Consider the following 15,706-nt stretch of genomic DNA (forward strand, 5'->3'; position numbering starts at 1 on the left):
ATTCATTCCTTAAGTTTTATTTTACAGTAAAATACATTTTCAGTGTCATGGGGATCTGTAAAAGCTGTTTCATTGCGGCACCGCTTTAGTACAGTCATAAAAATTCAGTATGAAGTTATGAAAATGTTTTAGAATTGAACTTTTAAATAAGTGTGGGGACCCTGTGTGTATTTAATAATAAGACTGCATTTGCATATGTGGCTGAAGAACTGAAATACTTTTCTTAGTCTCACTGGCACAAAAAGTGTCAGTGTATATAACACCGACACTTTTACTATAGCTGCAGGCCAGGCCACCAAATATGACAGTATTCTAAAGTGCTGTTTTTAGTTGTTTGTGTATTTTTAATTGACACGGTATTAGCTTATACATATTTCTATGTGTGTTTTCAAGAACTGAATAATACATGATCAAAGATTCTGACTCATTGAGCTGGCCTCAAAGAAAATACCTGACAGCAGATAAAATGAGTGATCTCATACCAGGTCGCATTATCCCACCTCAGGTCAAACTTCATTTTCCAGCATACTGCATGACTACAGCCCCATAGCGCCAGGCCTTGGGCACCTGCAATACAAGATACATTGGCGAGCCATTCAAGAAGAGAACAATGCCATTATTACAAATGTATGTTTAAATGATCCTTTCTTATCATGTCCCTGCAAGGTGCATATTGACTCCTTTTTTTCAGATGGGCGAAAATTGCTTATGTGAGTGAATCAATACATTTATTTATAACCTTAGATAACATTATGTGAAAATCAGATAAACAGTGTCTATGGCTTACGGCTGGCCGGTTTTCTCTTTGAATCTCGGTTTATCTTCAATCAACCAAAAATCACTGGGTCAAAATGTAACCCAGTTTGATTCAATATAGTGCTAACACAATACTGGGTTAACTTTACCCAATAAGTGGTTTTGACCCATATTTGTTTTATTTACCCAAACTAAAATATGTTTTTTGACCCAATGTTAGAAACAACAACTCAAGTTTTACCTTATAAATGTCACAATTTTATTTTTAACTGTACAAAACAATGTGCATATGTAATAGTGGAGGAAGCATGCACATTGTTTACTTAAGTAAAAGTACCAGTATCATATTCTAAAAATATTCAGTTACAAGTAAAAGTCCTGCTCATCAAAAATACTCATTACAGAGAAATGGCCAGTGTATGTTTCCTATTATACAGTATATCATTAGATTATTGTTACTTGTGCATTAATGTGTAAGTAGAATTTTACTCTTGTTTAAGGTGGAACAATTTTTTTTACTATTTTTCATACAAAGCCACAACTAATGATTATTTTCATTATGCATCAATCTGCTCGTTATTTTCTTGATCAATTTATTTATTGTCGGGTTTGTAAAATGTAAGACAATAATGATAAATGCTCAGAGAAAGAAAAATCATCATGCTTGAAAGGTTAAAAACTATGAAATGATTCATTTCATTTTCGCATGAAAAATTACTTAAATGATTATCCAGTGTTAAAAACAGTTGCTCGGGAATTTTTGATAATTGACTAATCAACTAAAAGCATAATGACTAATTTAGTTAGTTTATCTAATAGTTTTTACATTGCATCATTGTTTTAAAGTTGTTCATATATTTGTATATGTTTGCAAAGTCTTGATTTATAATGTTATATAAATTATTATTTAATCCATCTGTTAGATAAATGAAGTGTAGTAATAAGTTGGCTACAATATTTCCCTTTAAACAGAGGGGAGTATATACATATACAACTTTATATCAAATATCATAATGTGTGAATACAATGGTAAAGTACAGATACTACATATTAGTACTTTAGTGTAGTACGTGAGTAAACGTACACAGTTAATTTCCACCACTGTGCGTATGACAAACAAACAGTGACATGTAAGTTTGCAGCCAAACCATAGCTTGGGTAAATAACCCGGTAGTACGCAAACTGGGTCTGTTTTGACTGAGTGGTTTTTAGTGTGTAGAGCGTTGCATGAATACATTATTTAAAGCTGTCCCATGTAGATATGTGACAGATATTGCAACGGAATAGGTAGGTTTATGAGTGGACACAAAGTGAGAGAGTGAGGACTTCCAATTAGTGGCAGCTCCCATAAGCTCTGTATCATCTCCTCGCTGAACAGCTTGAGCATAATCACTGTGATGAACTGTGACTGATGTCAGTAAATCTGGCTTTAATTGGGACCAAGAAGATTGAATCCAGGCAGCACTGCGTCCAATCCCTGTGTGGACTGCTACCGAGCTGAGACGTGATGTTTTAACCATGCTGCTGGTCTGAGCAGTTGCATCCCAAATTCTGTTTTAGCCACACGGTTGGGATGTCTGCAAAGAAGGAAGTGATACTATCTATTTAATCCAACATGTTTGTTAATAATCTCTGCTAATCTTTTTTAGCCACAGCAGCAGAACTAATCTGTCTTCACAATGTTTACACTCGGAGGGAGGGCAATGTCATGTGAATACCAGGGACTTAAGAGTTTATTCATCAGCCCTGTGGACGACGGAGCTATTAATGACACATCACTGGTCTAAAATAAACATCGATAGCCAGTGCAGTCAACATGGATACACAGGGCATGTTGACATGTTCTAGCACAGACAGAGGAGCAATTGCCATGTCTTTCTATCCAAGGAGCTCTCAAGGACTCAATCACACCTTCCAGAGACTAGAGACACCGTGTCCTGCAGTGTGTCTTAACTGACTGTCATCCCCAATGAAATACAAGATTTACTGAGATCATTAGGTGAAAACAAGGCCCAGAGTAACCTACTCTCACAATCAATAATCTTCGCAAAAACAGCTACCATAGCATCGATCATGCTCACCTTGATATTTATTTAGAGTAAAATCATCTGTATTTCAAATACATTTTTGAAAAGAGATTTTTCTCCAAGCATTCAACATCTGAAAGTGAAGAGGGAAGAACAGAAGAAGTCTAGCTTTGGCTTCAGCCTCCAAGATCCCTAGAGGGCAGCCTGGATCAGATGAAGGATATCCGTTCAACAAAATACTCAGATAGCTGGTTATCAATGCTCTTCTTGAAGGGGACATGTCAACAGACATAAGTACAGTAAGCTGTGAAGTGCAGTGGTACTGAGCTCACTGTAGGTACAACTCTGGGGTATTTATGTTTTACTTTAATATTTCTATTTGCTGCTTCTTTACGTTTCTACATCTAAAATGTTGTACTTTTAACTTCACTTCAGCTGTAATCACTAGTTGTTCCAATAATAATGATATTCTAACAATATACAGGTTATTACACTCATAACAGCCAATCAGCATAATCAATACTTTTGATACTTGTAGTAAATCTTGCTGAAAATGCTTCTGCACTTTTACTCTAATAACTGTGTGTTTTCATCATATAGCCTATTAATAAATGTAGTTTTGTTACTTTTGCTCAAACCTGCAATTCTATTTTCTTTTTTTTATTTTCAGCAGACACAAGCTGTGAGCACAACATTGACATATCATCACCTTTGATTGCTGATATGGCGAATGTGTTAGCAGAGAGTTGCTTAATTACACATCCAGCAGTTATGGAGCAACATTGTCATGTTTGTGTCCACCTAATCACTTTTGGATGTTTATGTCTTTCCAAGACAGTCTTGGTATTACAGACACTTGACCAGACAAACTGAGCTGCTGCTGCTGCTGCTGCTGCTGCTGCTGCTGCTCCTGGACATCCAGGCTTCCTTGTGGAATACAAATGGGATAAAACTGAGCCCTTATGAAGACGGTCATTTTTTTGAACTCAGACAAAAGAGGAACTTAAACCCATAAACTACTCAATCATGACTAATGCTTGTAAAAGAAATCGAGTCGCAAAGCAAAAGGACTTAATGAGATTATGTTACCCATAATTAACAATCTGTGAAACACATTTCCCAAAACCAGGAACAGTATGGCTTTTTTGTCCGCCGTCGAGCCTAAGAATGTGTGAATTATCATCCAAACACACATTTACCCCACTTTTCAGACTTGACAATACAGAGCCCCTGACCAATATCCTTAATCTGCCACTCAAAATACATTTAGCCTTTGTGAGAACAAATGTGCAGCACCGAAACACTGGTTGTGGAGACTCTCTGCTGCCTATTAGAACCATTGTTCCTCTTTATCTGGTGAACACAGACAACCACCAAAGCTCGCATGTCTGGGGACGGTGCTGCTGTTGTGTGCATATTACAAGAAGAATACAAGGATTGTCCTGTGGATTATAATCTATCTTTTGAATACCACACTGAATTACACTGCAACATAAACAAATTTGATTGAAGAGCTGAAGAAAGAACGGATGACATACACTACCCACAAGCACTGTAGCATCTACACATTGTGCACACATGCAGTCAGATGTCATCTGTGGCATGTGGATAATAAAAAATAAGTGGTCTTTGTTATCAGTCTATCAGGGCAGCACACTTGAGTGACCAATTCGACCTGAGAGATAACATTGTAAGATTTCATTTAAATCCTCAGTCTTGATTTGGAAAATTGTGTTGAATCTAAGATAGTTCCCAATACTCATCTGCAGACGCCTGAGATAGGCATTCCAGCGTCACGTCCTCAGGGATCGACACCCAGGCCTCGGCTGAGACTGAGAGCATGACAGAGAGACTGGGCATGGAAAAGGGAGAGAAGCAGAAATAATTATAAGAGCAACTGAGGCGTATCGGCTTGTCCTTGGCTCAAAATGAAAAGCAGGATGAGACATGATGGCACAAATCAACTGCAAGCCCATATACAGTACCTGATTCACTCATAACATCTGTGTAATTACACATCAGGAACCTTGTAATACTGGGATTCTGTTACCAAATTGTGTCATCTTCACATTTCTGGCCAGGACCCAGAATAATTAAGTGTATCATTACCCTGAGCTGAAATTGTCGATGAGCAGGGAGCAGTGATGATGGAAGCCCTCTCTGGGAATGTGGGAGGCATTAATGACTAACTTATTTTGATACACAGAATCCCGCTATGTTGTTTTAAAGATGCTTGTCTGCCCTGCAAAAGTTTTGAGTGCACCGGCCTTTTGTAATCACGAATGAGCGCCGCGGTGGCTTAAGTGAATCAGTGTCCTCAGAGGTTCTTTGTGTTTCAAGGGCAGTCTCTCCTGAGTCTCAGGCTGACATGATGAGGTTGTTGACTGTCACAGCTGCCACGCTAAACCCGCCAAAGGTGTGTGATTAAATTCCCATTCTTTTCCTAAAGAGAAGTGGAGCCATTTAGAAACCTATAAACCATATGGACAAGTCAATGAATTGTCTTTAAATTAGACCGTATAGGTTTACTCAGGGGGAAATGGCAATAGAAACTGGATGCCTTTGTGTGCAGCACACAGTATGTATGAACACAAAGGAGGTTTTTCTTTTAGATTTCATGTAGTTGAGCAACAGTTTTACAGGGGTTGTCGGTAGCAACACTCAAAACCTAATTTTCTGGTTTTTAGGTTTTAGAAGTACTATTACATAATTTTGAAAAATAGTTTTCATTGATGAAGAAAATTAAATGATTCAAATGAACCCCCTTGTAAAGAGTAAATCAGTTGAGATTCCACAAATTTCTTTTAACTAATGTAAATGAATCCAATGAAAACATTAAAACTAACATAACTGATCCTACCAACTAGAATTGCTTAAGTGTCTGATATAGCTTATTCCTCTTCGCCATAGACCTGCATTGTTGTTGTAAATCTATTAGGAACACATGAGTGAGTCACAGCGTTGCACTCAGTCACTCTTTCTTCATTGCAATAAACATGGGCTCTGTAGTTTATTTTGAGCCAATCCCATATACTCCATCCTGCTGCTGCAAAATACTCACTGGACTACTAAATGTGTATTAATCCATGGCTGCAAATATTCCCAAAGTTTGAGTAACGTTGGCTAAGTGCGACAGTGCCCAGCTGTTTAGGGACATTTCTGAGCCTTTGTTAAAAACTGAAACTGCAGTGAGCTAGTTGTGACCCGACTTTAAGGATTTACACATCCAGTGGAAACCAATCGGGTTGAGGTTGTGCTACAAGGAGGATTGTGAAGATGCAGCGTCTTGAGAAATGGACTAATCCATTGTTGGTCTTGGTCCTTTCAAGCCATTTGTTGCAACAAGCCCTCAAAATTACACAACATAATGACAAATACATGGTCTGTATTTGCACTCGACAATGACTTCTGTTCTTTGACATATACTGAAATGATGATTCCATGTTGTGCTTTCCTTGGGAGCTTTAGTGTCTGCTACAACCAAAATGAAAAGCCCGCCCAAGACAGCAGGAATACCTTAAATTAAAGCAGCAAAACAATTTCTTCAAAACACATTCAACAATGTTGTCCTAAAATCTCCAGTATAAGATAGATTCAGCACTGTCAATGGTAGTTTACCACTGAACATCAAAGCACAGCAGTTGACTTTAAAAAATGGCTTGAAACATTTTCTTTATGCATTCTCTGTAAGAAACAAGCACATCACCTGGATAGTGTGCAGGTAACTACATGCTGTTTTGTTTACAGTAAATGGAAAGCTCCAGGTATACTTGTGGTGCAGCAGTACAGGAAGCACAGCATGACACTGATGCTTCTTCAAGCTATACATTACAATACTATTAGCATTTATTCACAACAGTAATAGGAAGAAGATAAAGAGAGAGAAAAACAAGTTGATAATGATGAAAAGATGGAATAATACTGTACATCTATTGCACATTTGGTATGGATAAGTTAAAATTAGAAAATTAGAAAATAAAAAAAAATAATAATTTTGTTAAAAGTCCCATAGTTCAACAGTCTGATGTCTTGTCGATAGGAGCTCTGAGACTGATGGACCTTGTTCTGCAGCCACTAAACCGTTTATTGGGGTCCTTGATAATTTTTCGAGCTTTCTTCATGCTCCTCTGAATGTGGAGGTCCTGCATGGATGGCAATTGAGATCCACCGATGCAATGAGCAGCTCTTATCACTCTCTGCAGGGCTTTAGCAGGGCGGTCCTGCTTATAGCTGCTCCCATACCAGGCTATGCAGCCAGTGGTGCATCTTTATAAGTTGTACAGTATCCTCCTGTCCATGCCAAACCTCCCCCGTCTCCTGAGGAAGAAAATGCACTGGTTCGCGGTGCTCACCACGGACTCAGTATGAGCTGACCACTTCAGGTTCTTGCTAATGTGGATCTGAAGCTGTCGACTCTCTCCACAGGTGTCCCGTGGATGTAGATGGGGTGTGTGTACCTCCTGTACCCTGCTGAAATGCAGCACCATCTCCTTGGTAGACGCTGAGATGGAGGTTGATGAAAGGGCTGTTACTTCCTCTCTGTAGTCCAACACACCATTGTTTTGATCAGGCCGATGATGGTGACATCATCTTTGAAACTTTATAGTGCCGGTGTGTGTTGGCATGCAGTCGCTGTTACAGAGCGCATGCAGGACTGAACTTAGCACACACCCCTGGTGGGATTCATACAGCCTCCGTTTAATGTATCTGCCAAGTACTGCTTCAATTCAATTAAATTGTTTAAAAAAGAGGCAAAAGAAGATCAGTTAATTTTTAATCAAAACTAAAAGCAATAAATCAAAGGCTTTCTATGCAGTTTGTAATTGCACTTATTACACAAAGCTCTGCCAGATTTGACATACTGCCAGAGAAACCCATTATAAAAACAGAACTGATTTGCTTTTGTAAACTGATACATATTTATGTACTGGTTGCAAACACTCCGCTGTTTAATTTGTTATTTTTATGAAAACTTAATTAAATTACTAAATACTCATTTAACTGAGGGCAATCCTCACGACTGTACCTCAGTTGTTATGTTATTCAGCGTCTGTTGGACCCTGCAACTGATGGCAAAATGTCAAAATATTACAGTTTGTTTGGCTGTATCGAAGGGTTAAGTGTCACTGAGTGTTTTCTTGACACCGAGCCGGTTCCTTCAGTCCTGGGAGTGTAAGACTGGAAGTGTCTGCATTCAGTGGCAGCTCAGCTAAAGCCGTAGATTGAGTTTTCTCTTCATTTATATTAGCAGTAGCAGCAACACTAGCGCTGCTGTAGTCTCTTTCTTACTTGATTCATGCATGTGATTTATAAGACTGTAGAATGTGTGTAATATAATATAGTCCAGGATGATATATTAGCAAGTTTCTGTCAGACCAGATTCATATACAGCTGCTTTTGTCTGCTGCTTGTGTCCCCTCTATAACCAGTCCAGGCAAGTGTTCCTCCCAGGCAAGACAAATCACTGATAAACCTTAAAATGCTTACAAGTGCATTTGATTATCAGGTATTTGTTGGTTCTGCAATATGTGTATAGGCTCCACTGAAGCCTGAAGTAGCAATTAGAAATAATTTCCTTGATTTCTCTCATGTAGAAAATTGTGGTTATGAGAATTATTTGTGCACAAATTTTCAGAGACTTCAGCAAACAGTTGCACTGGTATCTATCTTTTAAATGAAGAAGAGGATGCATTGTCACTGAGTGAGCTAAGGCAACAGAATGACAAACAACATAACTCACAAACTGACTCCTGTGCAGCCAATCAGCTTTAATGTATTATAATGTATTCATAAGGTCGTTCAGTGGTGATGGATTGGCTGAGCTTCGGAAAGTGCGGAGCTAATAAACAAATTTGTTTAGTCTTTATCTTCCTTTACTGTTGAAGCCCAGGATGCATCACCACGTGTACCTACAGTTTTAAACATGTTACTCAGACAAATTTTTATAATTAATCAAGAAGAAAACAAATAAAATATGTAATACAGTGTGTATGTTTGTAAAAATGGTTGATTCTGACAACAAAATGGCATAAAAGATAAATTAGAAAACAAGGCCAATGCAATCAACTCATAATTTTCAGAAATATGAGAAAACATGTTGAAAGCTGACAGTTTACAATTAAAAATGAGCTTGTTTTGCAGTTGAATCAAACAGCTTATGTAAACAACCAAATAAGCAAAATATACAAAAAAGACTGGAATTAACCTCATCAGTGAGTGAAGAGCATGATTGCAAGCACAGGCAGAATTACACAATACCATGTTTCAAAAAACAGCCCTCTCAGCTGTCTAAATAGGATGATTGCTGCTGGTCTGAAGGGTCCTTCAGTGAGAGGAGCTCTGGAGGAAAGAGACAGAGAAAAAGAGGTAGCACATGTGGGAGGTGCCAAATAAAACATCACTGATTAACTTGTTTAGCACTGTGCAATGATGCTGGTCTCTCTGTGTGTGTGTGTGTGTGTGTGTGTGTGTGTGTGTGTGTGTGTGTGTGTGTGTGTGTGTGTGTGTGTTTCCACTTGTAACCCATGCAGTACATACAGCTCCATTTTGTGTGCATCCACCTGTCGAAAGATGGCAGCTTTACAAGCACTTTTGATAAAGCAAAATGAAAGATGTCTGGGCATGGATGCTCTTTTTCTTCTTGCCTTCTCTTTGAACAGCAGCGATGTTCATGGCCAAGTGAAGGACAGAATCAAAGGAGAGCATCCTTTGATGCAAGAGGCTGATCCTTAATATCCTTCAACAACATGATGATATAATTATCTCGCCATGTAACTGTCAAGTATGTGGCTAATAGCAGGTATTTATCAGAACATATTAACTAAAGCAGACTCCTACAATGAATCAGTTGTTCTCTTGTGAGGAATTACTCTTACACAGCTCAATAAAGCAGCTGTATACCACCTGATAGTCAGTGGTTTCCAAAGTTAAATATCTCATTTCTATTTGTATAATTTCACCAGGGGATTTAATGAATATAATTTTTCATTCTCCCAGCTGGGTTCACCTGCATTTAAAGACAAACCACTCTTGTCCGTTCTGCTTGATCTAGAGCTTCTTGCGTTCAGATTAGCACTTTACAGCCCACATCTATTCTGTCTTAAGCCATCATCCGTGTCCCGTCAACCCCAATACGAACCCAAGCGTCAAAACCATGTACACTAGTTCATGACACTGAGTTTAATTTGATTAGCCAATTCTTTTCTTTTTTTTAAAGTGGTACTTCTGCAGGGTAATCACTCTTTAAAGTGTGTTTAATATATCTTTCCTCTCTTAGACGCTTCCAGCTATGAAATCAACCCAATATATTTATTAAGAGACAAGTGACAACATTTATTTTCTTAAAAAAGGGTCAAAGTTGTTGATATCATGCTCTGTATAGTCATAACTTCTCTTTACCAGGCCAGAGTCCTCATAAAATAGTGGTGTAAAATACAGAATAGAGAACAAAAGAGAGACTAGCTCTACACATCTGCAGTATTCTGTATATGTTGTTTTCTGCTGTTGAGTTACGGCAGTAGCACACAATGGATGATAGGACCATAGACTTATCAATAATGCATAAGATAGTAAGAGAAATGACAGGCACTCTGCTGGTAGGTTCTCTCCAGAAGCAAGCCATAAATTTGCAGGGCAATAATAATGACTCTTCTCAGGGAAATAAAGGCCACCCTCTGCTCCCTATAGTCATAAACCTGACTCACTCTTCCATTGGTTGGAAGAAAAATGCTTCCTCTCCCACCACACAGGAGTCATACACAGTAGGTACTTCAACCAGCCAACTTGATATGCAATCATCTCTCTTTACAGAGGAAAGAATACAATTTCAGTTTTTATATTAGCTATTTTCCTATTATGCCTGTGGAGGTGGGGAGAAATAGAGCACGGTAATGGTGAAATGAAGTTCACTTGAACAGCATAGGAAAATATTCAAAAAAGATTCCCAGTAATTCTTTTACTTTGACCATAATCCTGCTGTGCAGCCTGCTGTGCAGTGGGATTTTCTATTTCAACAGGTTTTTTTATTATTATTTTAAGTACAGGTTATTCTTTGTATTTCTTTGGAGAGGAAATATTTAATTGTCTTTACAGTATCTCAAACATACAAGCACCAAAGAAGCATAGTTCTATTTTTTTTTGGGGGGGGGGATTAATAAATTCAGTTTCTTGCCAAGAGTGACATCGGAAGATCAATACAACTCTCACATCTGTCTGTTAAATATGAAGCTGGGGCCAGGGGATCATTGACTTAGCTTTGCATTAAGATTGGGGTGCAGGGAGAAACAACTAGCTTGTTAACAAATTTCACCTATACCAGCACCACTAAAGCTCACTAGTTAAAATGTTATGTCTTATTTATTTAATCTATATGAAAACTCTTCTCTTTTTTTTTACAAACAAGTGGATGGAAACATGTCTAGCTACTGGCAGCTCCTGCACACTCTGTGTTGTGTGTTTGTCCCACATTATACAGTAAAATGGCGAGCGTGTAGCTAGTGTTAGCCGTCTCCCTTTCATGGATCCAGTTGTGCCGACAGCAAATGACCATGAGCTTATGTAACTCAATGCAATCTCTCATTGAGCATTTCTTTCACTGGTCTTTCTGAAAAGAAATATTATATGTCTTCCTGGGGTTTACAATCCAATTCTAAACTACTACATCACTTCTAAGTTGAAACCTTCTACATAGCATTTGGTCCCCTCTGTGCAGCTGTTATTGGACGTCTGAATTAGCCCCATTGACATGCTTCTGTTGTGGTGATGTTGGGTCAAAGACACATTAGAACATAGAGCTGTCACTTTTTAGTCAAAATTCTAACATTCATTCGAACGTGGGGTGAAACGTTCAAATTCGAGCTGTAATGACCGGTTCGAAAAGTAGGCTGCAGTCTCTATAAGCGCATCAGACCATCGGCAGGTAACAGTTAATAAAAAGTGAGCCGAACTTGATACGGATCATGTTGATAGACTTGTGTTTCTGGCAAATAATATGAGAAATTAGGTCGGACCATTTGGCTTGACTATCGGTTCCATGTTTTAGGTTCCGTGTTTTACCTGGCTACGTTTCTGGTTCAAAGGTGTCGGAGATCCCTCCTGTTGGCTGTGTGTTCTTTGTTACTGTAGCACTTTGAGACTTTGAGTTTCACTGAATGAAAAGTGCGGCACTTTTTTTTTCTAAACGTTGTTTTGGGCCTTTGAAATTAATTCGAACGAATTGTGGGTAATTTCAAATTCGTTCGATCTTGATTTTTTTGAAAAAGTGACAGCCCAATTAGAACATTTAAAAAAATACCATTCTTATTTAGACATTTGGGTTGAACCACACAGCATACTGAGTACAGTTATGTTTAATGATTAATGATTTGTGTTAATGTAAGTGTGGCTTTTAATTTGAATATCTTGGGTTGGAGGTCAGTGCCTGCTCATTATACCAGTACCGACATTTTCAGTCATACCAATGTCATACCTCCTTGAGAAAACTAATATAAGGGGAGCAATTAATGCAGGGAAATACATAAAACTTAAATTTCTTCTTTGTGGTAATTACAAATTTAGTATTCAAACATCATCTATTAATTTCTACCATCCAACCATCAGAAAACTAGAATTGCTTTATTCTTGTAGAAAGCTTTTTATGTGACCCTTGCAGATACCTCCAGCTGTTCAAGTCATATTCAGTCAACAGTGGCCCAGAACAAATACTCTGGGATGGAGAGTGGCAGGGTGGGTCTGCATAATCAGCTCTAGTGAGCTGCCTTTAGAGTGCAAACAGCAGGTATCAAACAGTTTAGGGTCCATTTTTTTGTGCTGAGTGCTTTCCACAAAAGGTTGCATTAGACACTCTGACCTTGTCAGGAGGGTTAGACCAAGATTTCTGCTGAGCCCCTTTCAGATGGAAAAGAAGACCAGCAGAGATTTGACATATCTCTTGTGGATTTCTGTCTGAATTATGTATCTTCAGAAGCCACCTGATATCACAAAAAAAAAAAAAAAACACATAACCACTTTCTGCCCATGCATGTATGTCAGTTTTTGAAGGAAGGAATTGCTCTGTATTATACCAGATTTCTGACTCGCTTTTGGTGTTTGACAGTTGTAGAAAAAGACACGTTCCAGCATCAACCAAAGCAAAGGCATAGACGTAACTCCTTTACAAGTATGATCTGGTGTTTGCATCCCTGACAGATAACATATGGCTGTAACAGGAACATGACCAAATGATTCTGTTCATGCCATTCAGCTGCTAATGCAAACATTTGAAGGGCAAATGTGATTTCATCTCAGGAGATGAATTCAGACATCAGAGGGGGACTGGCATGTTCAATTACATGAACAACCACAATTTTGAGGTTGTCATGTGATGTGATTGAACCAACATGACTTCACCGCGCCATGTCAACCGTATGAACTGAGGAGCACACAATAGATAGAGGCAATGGAAATGATTGATTGTATGTCTTGGGGAAGAAAATGATTTCTTGACAGATTTCTTCCCCCTTTCAAAGTCCTTTCAAAGAAACTGTAATCTCCCCGTTTAATGTTTTATATCTGATTGTACAATCTTTAAGACAGCAAATGCAAGAAATGCACATTGAACTTGGCATATGCTATACATTTAATCTCAATTATTAACAGAGCCCCATGTGCTTAACCCAGATAACCACTGACTCCTGATGACATTCTTAAAGGCAGGAATAAAAGCCACCTATTGTATTAGGGTGTTTCTTCACCTGGATGTGTTGAGAGAGAGAGAGAGAGCAGTTTTTACAGTAGTAAATCTCAGGAGGCACAGAGGCAGTTACTGGAATGGAACGGTGAAGCCCAGAGCCAGAAGGCAACAGCATCTGCTCTCTCTGGAGACTGCCATCAGCAGTTTGGGCTAAAAGAATGGCTACTTATGTTGAAATGTCGGTGTGCTAGCTCTATTTTTTCTGCCCGACACTGCAATACTGTAGTCTTCTTTGTTAATTTGAGAATTTCATAATGTGCATGCAATGACATTTGCCTTAATGGTGGGATCAAATGGTGTAGCTCTCAGTAAATGTCAATCGGACTCAGGAAATAATGGTGGAAAAAGGCATTTGCATTTCCAGTTTTAAATGCAAGCTTTAAAAAATAAATAAATAACAGAGCAAGGCATACATTACGCTGGCAAACCGTTAGCGTATTATTCTCCTTTTCACCCGAGTTTTCTCATATCACACCTTAGGTGTGTCTGGGAAGTTAATGAGTTGCTTCGCTTGAGAGAAATATGCCTCACTCTTATCCATGACAAAGATATAATGGAAAAGATTAATATCCTTAAAAGAATCTATTAAACGTTAAGATCAACTGATGTAAAAGGTGAGACACTCAATTTCCATTAAACATGAGGGGCTCAGCGAATTGAAAAACATCCTGCTCAAGACTGTGGTTATTTTAATAGCAGTTTGGGGTGATTCTACCCACTAAGACATTAATACTCTACTGAATAAGATTCAAAGGCCAGATTCTCACACTGGCTTCTATAAAGATAATCTTATTTCTTACTTGGCTGAACTTGAGAGTTGGCTTATGCAGATAAAGCAGACACTAACCGTTTCCCATTGACCTTTCCAGGAAGGAGTAGAAAATGCTTCAGAAAACAAAAACACTCAATGAAAATGCAAATGAATCACTTGAAAGGCATCCCTCACTATTTCACTGTAAGTAATTTGCTGGCAGTGATTTATTGATCTCAAAGAAAAGATATTTGACTTGTTAAACCAACAGCAAGATAATATCTTCGCTTATTGAATCTTTGAAACTGCTTTCACACCACTCGTCTTTACTTGTGTCACAGCACTGCAACCAAAGTGTTTGCGAGAGTGGAAGGTGCATGCAAGGATTTTTGTGATATTATAACAGGAATGCCTGTAGAAATATATGACTTTTATATACAAAAAAAAAACTTCCTTGTTGTTCAAAAGGCATTGTGTGGCGATGCATGACATGATCTACATGTTCTCTCCGTCTGATAGAAATCGGCCTCCTGGGCATGGTGTCATTGTAATCAGCAGTAATATCATCTTAAAATGTCACAGCTAAACCTTTAGTGATTCCTGTTATGATAAGGCTAGGAACAGCTGAGGGGGAAGCTAAATAGAAAAACTGCTCCATAGTTCTTCCTGAGACATCTCCAGCTCTCCCACCCTGAGCAAAACACAATGATTTATTGACATTTTAGCCAACCTCTGCACAAGTAGCAACCAGCACATTATCTTGTAGGCATGACATTTTGGAAAGTGAATTTGACATGGAATTGGACAGGCATTAAGAGTTGACCCATATTGTTGCCATTATTTGTAAAATACACAATTTTTATGTTGTCTTTCTGCAGATGTAAGGAGGAACATGACGTTTTGGAAATGTCCCTAAGAACCCCATCACTTTAGGTATGTAATATTCAGCCCAAAAGCCCGTAGGGAGCTTATATGGGCTGTCTGCTTCCTGGCCATATCTGGACTGACTGTTTTAGATTTAGGAGACAACTCTTGTGAACATTCTTACAATAAAATCGCCCTTTTTTCAGAGTTACTTTTCCAAGAGCAGCCATCACAACCATTCAGGGAGGAGTTCATTGAATCAGCAGTGCATGAACCTTCTTTAGACAGAAGCTGGTGGTCTGCAGGTCAAGAAAAAATCTTTTTGATTGGTTTGTTGCACTGCAAATGTAATAGACAAAGGTTCAGGGGGAATCTTTTTCCTTTTTGGAAACAGAATAATATCACAATAAAGTCATGAGCTACGTGATCATGAGCCAGTGAAAGCGACGTCTTCAATAAAGAAAAAAAAGCTTACTTCATAAAAGTGCTAGAGAAGAAAACTCTTGTCTGTATGGAAATATTTTAGCTTAAACAAACATTGAACATACAAACTAATGAAGCAGTGTTTGATGTGAATTA

This window comes from Seriola lalandi, unplaced genomic scaffold (assembly GCF_002814215.2).
Source record: "Seriola lalandi dorsalis isolate HSWRI2012SDOR001 ecotype SW California unplaced genomic scaffold, Sedor1 jcf7180002054297, whole genome shotgun sequence".
Lineage (NCBI taxonomy): Eukaryota > Metazoa > Chordata > Actinopteri > Carangiformes > Carangidae > Seriola > Seriola lalandi.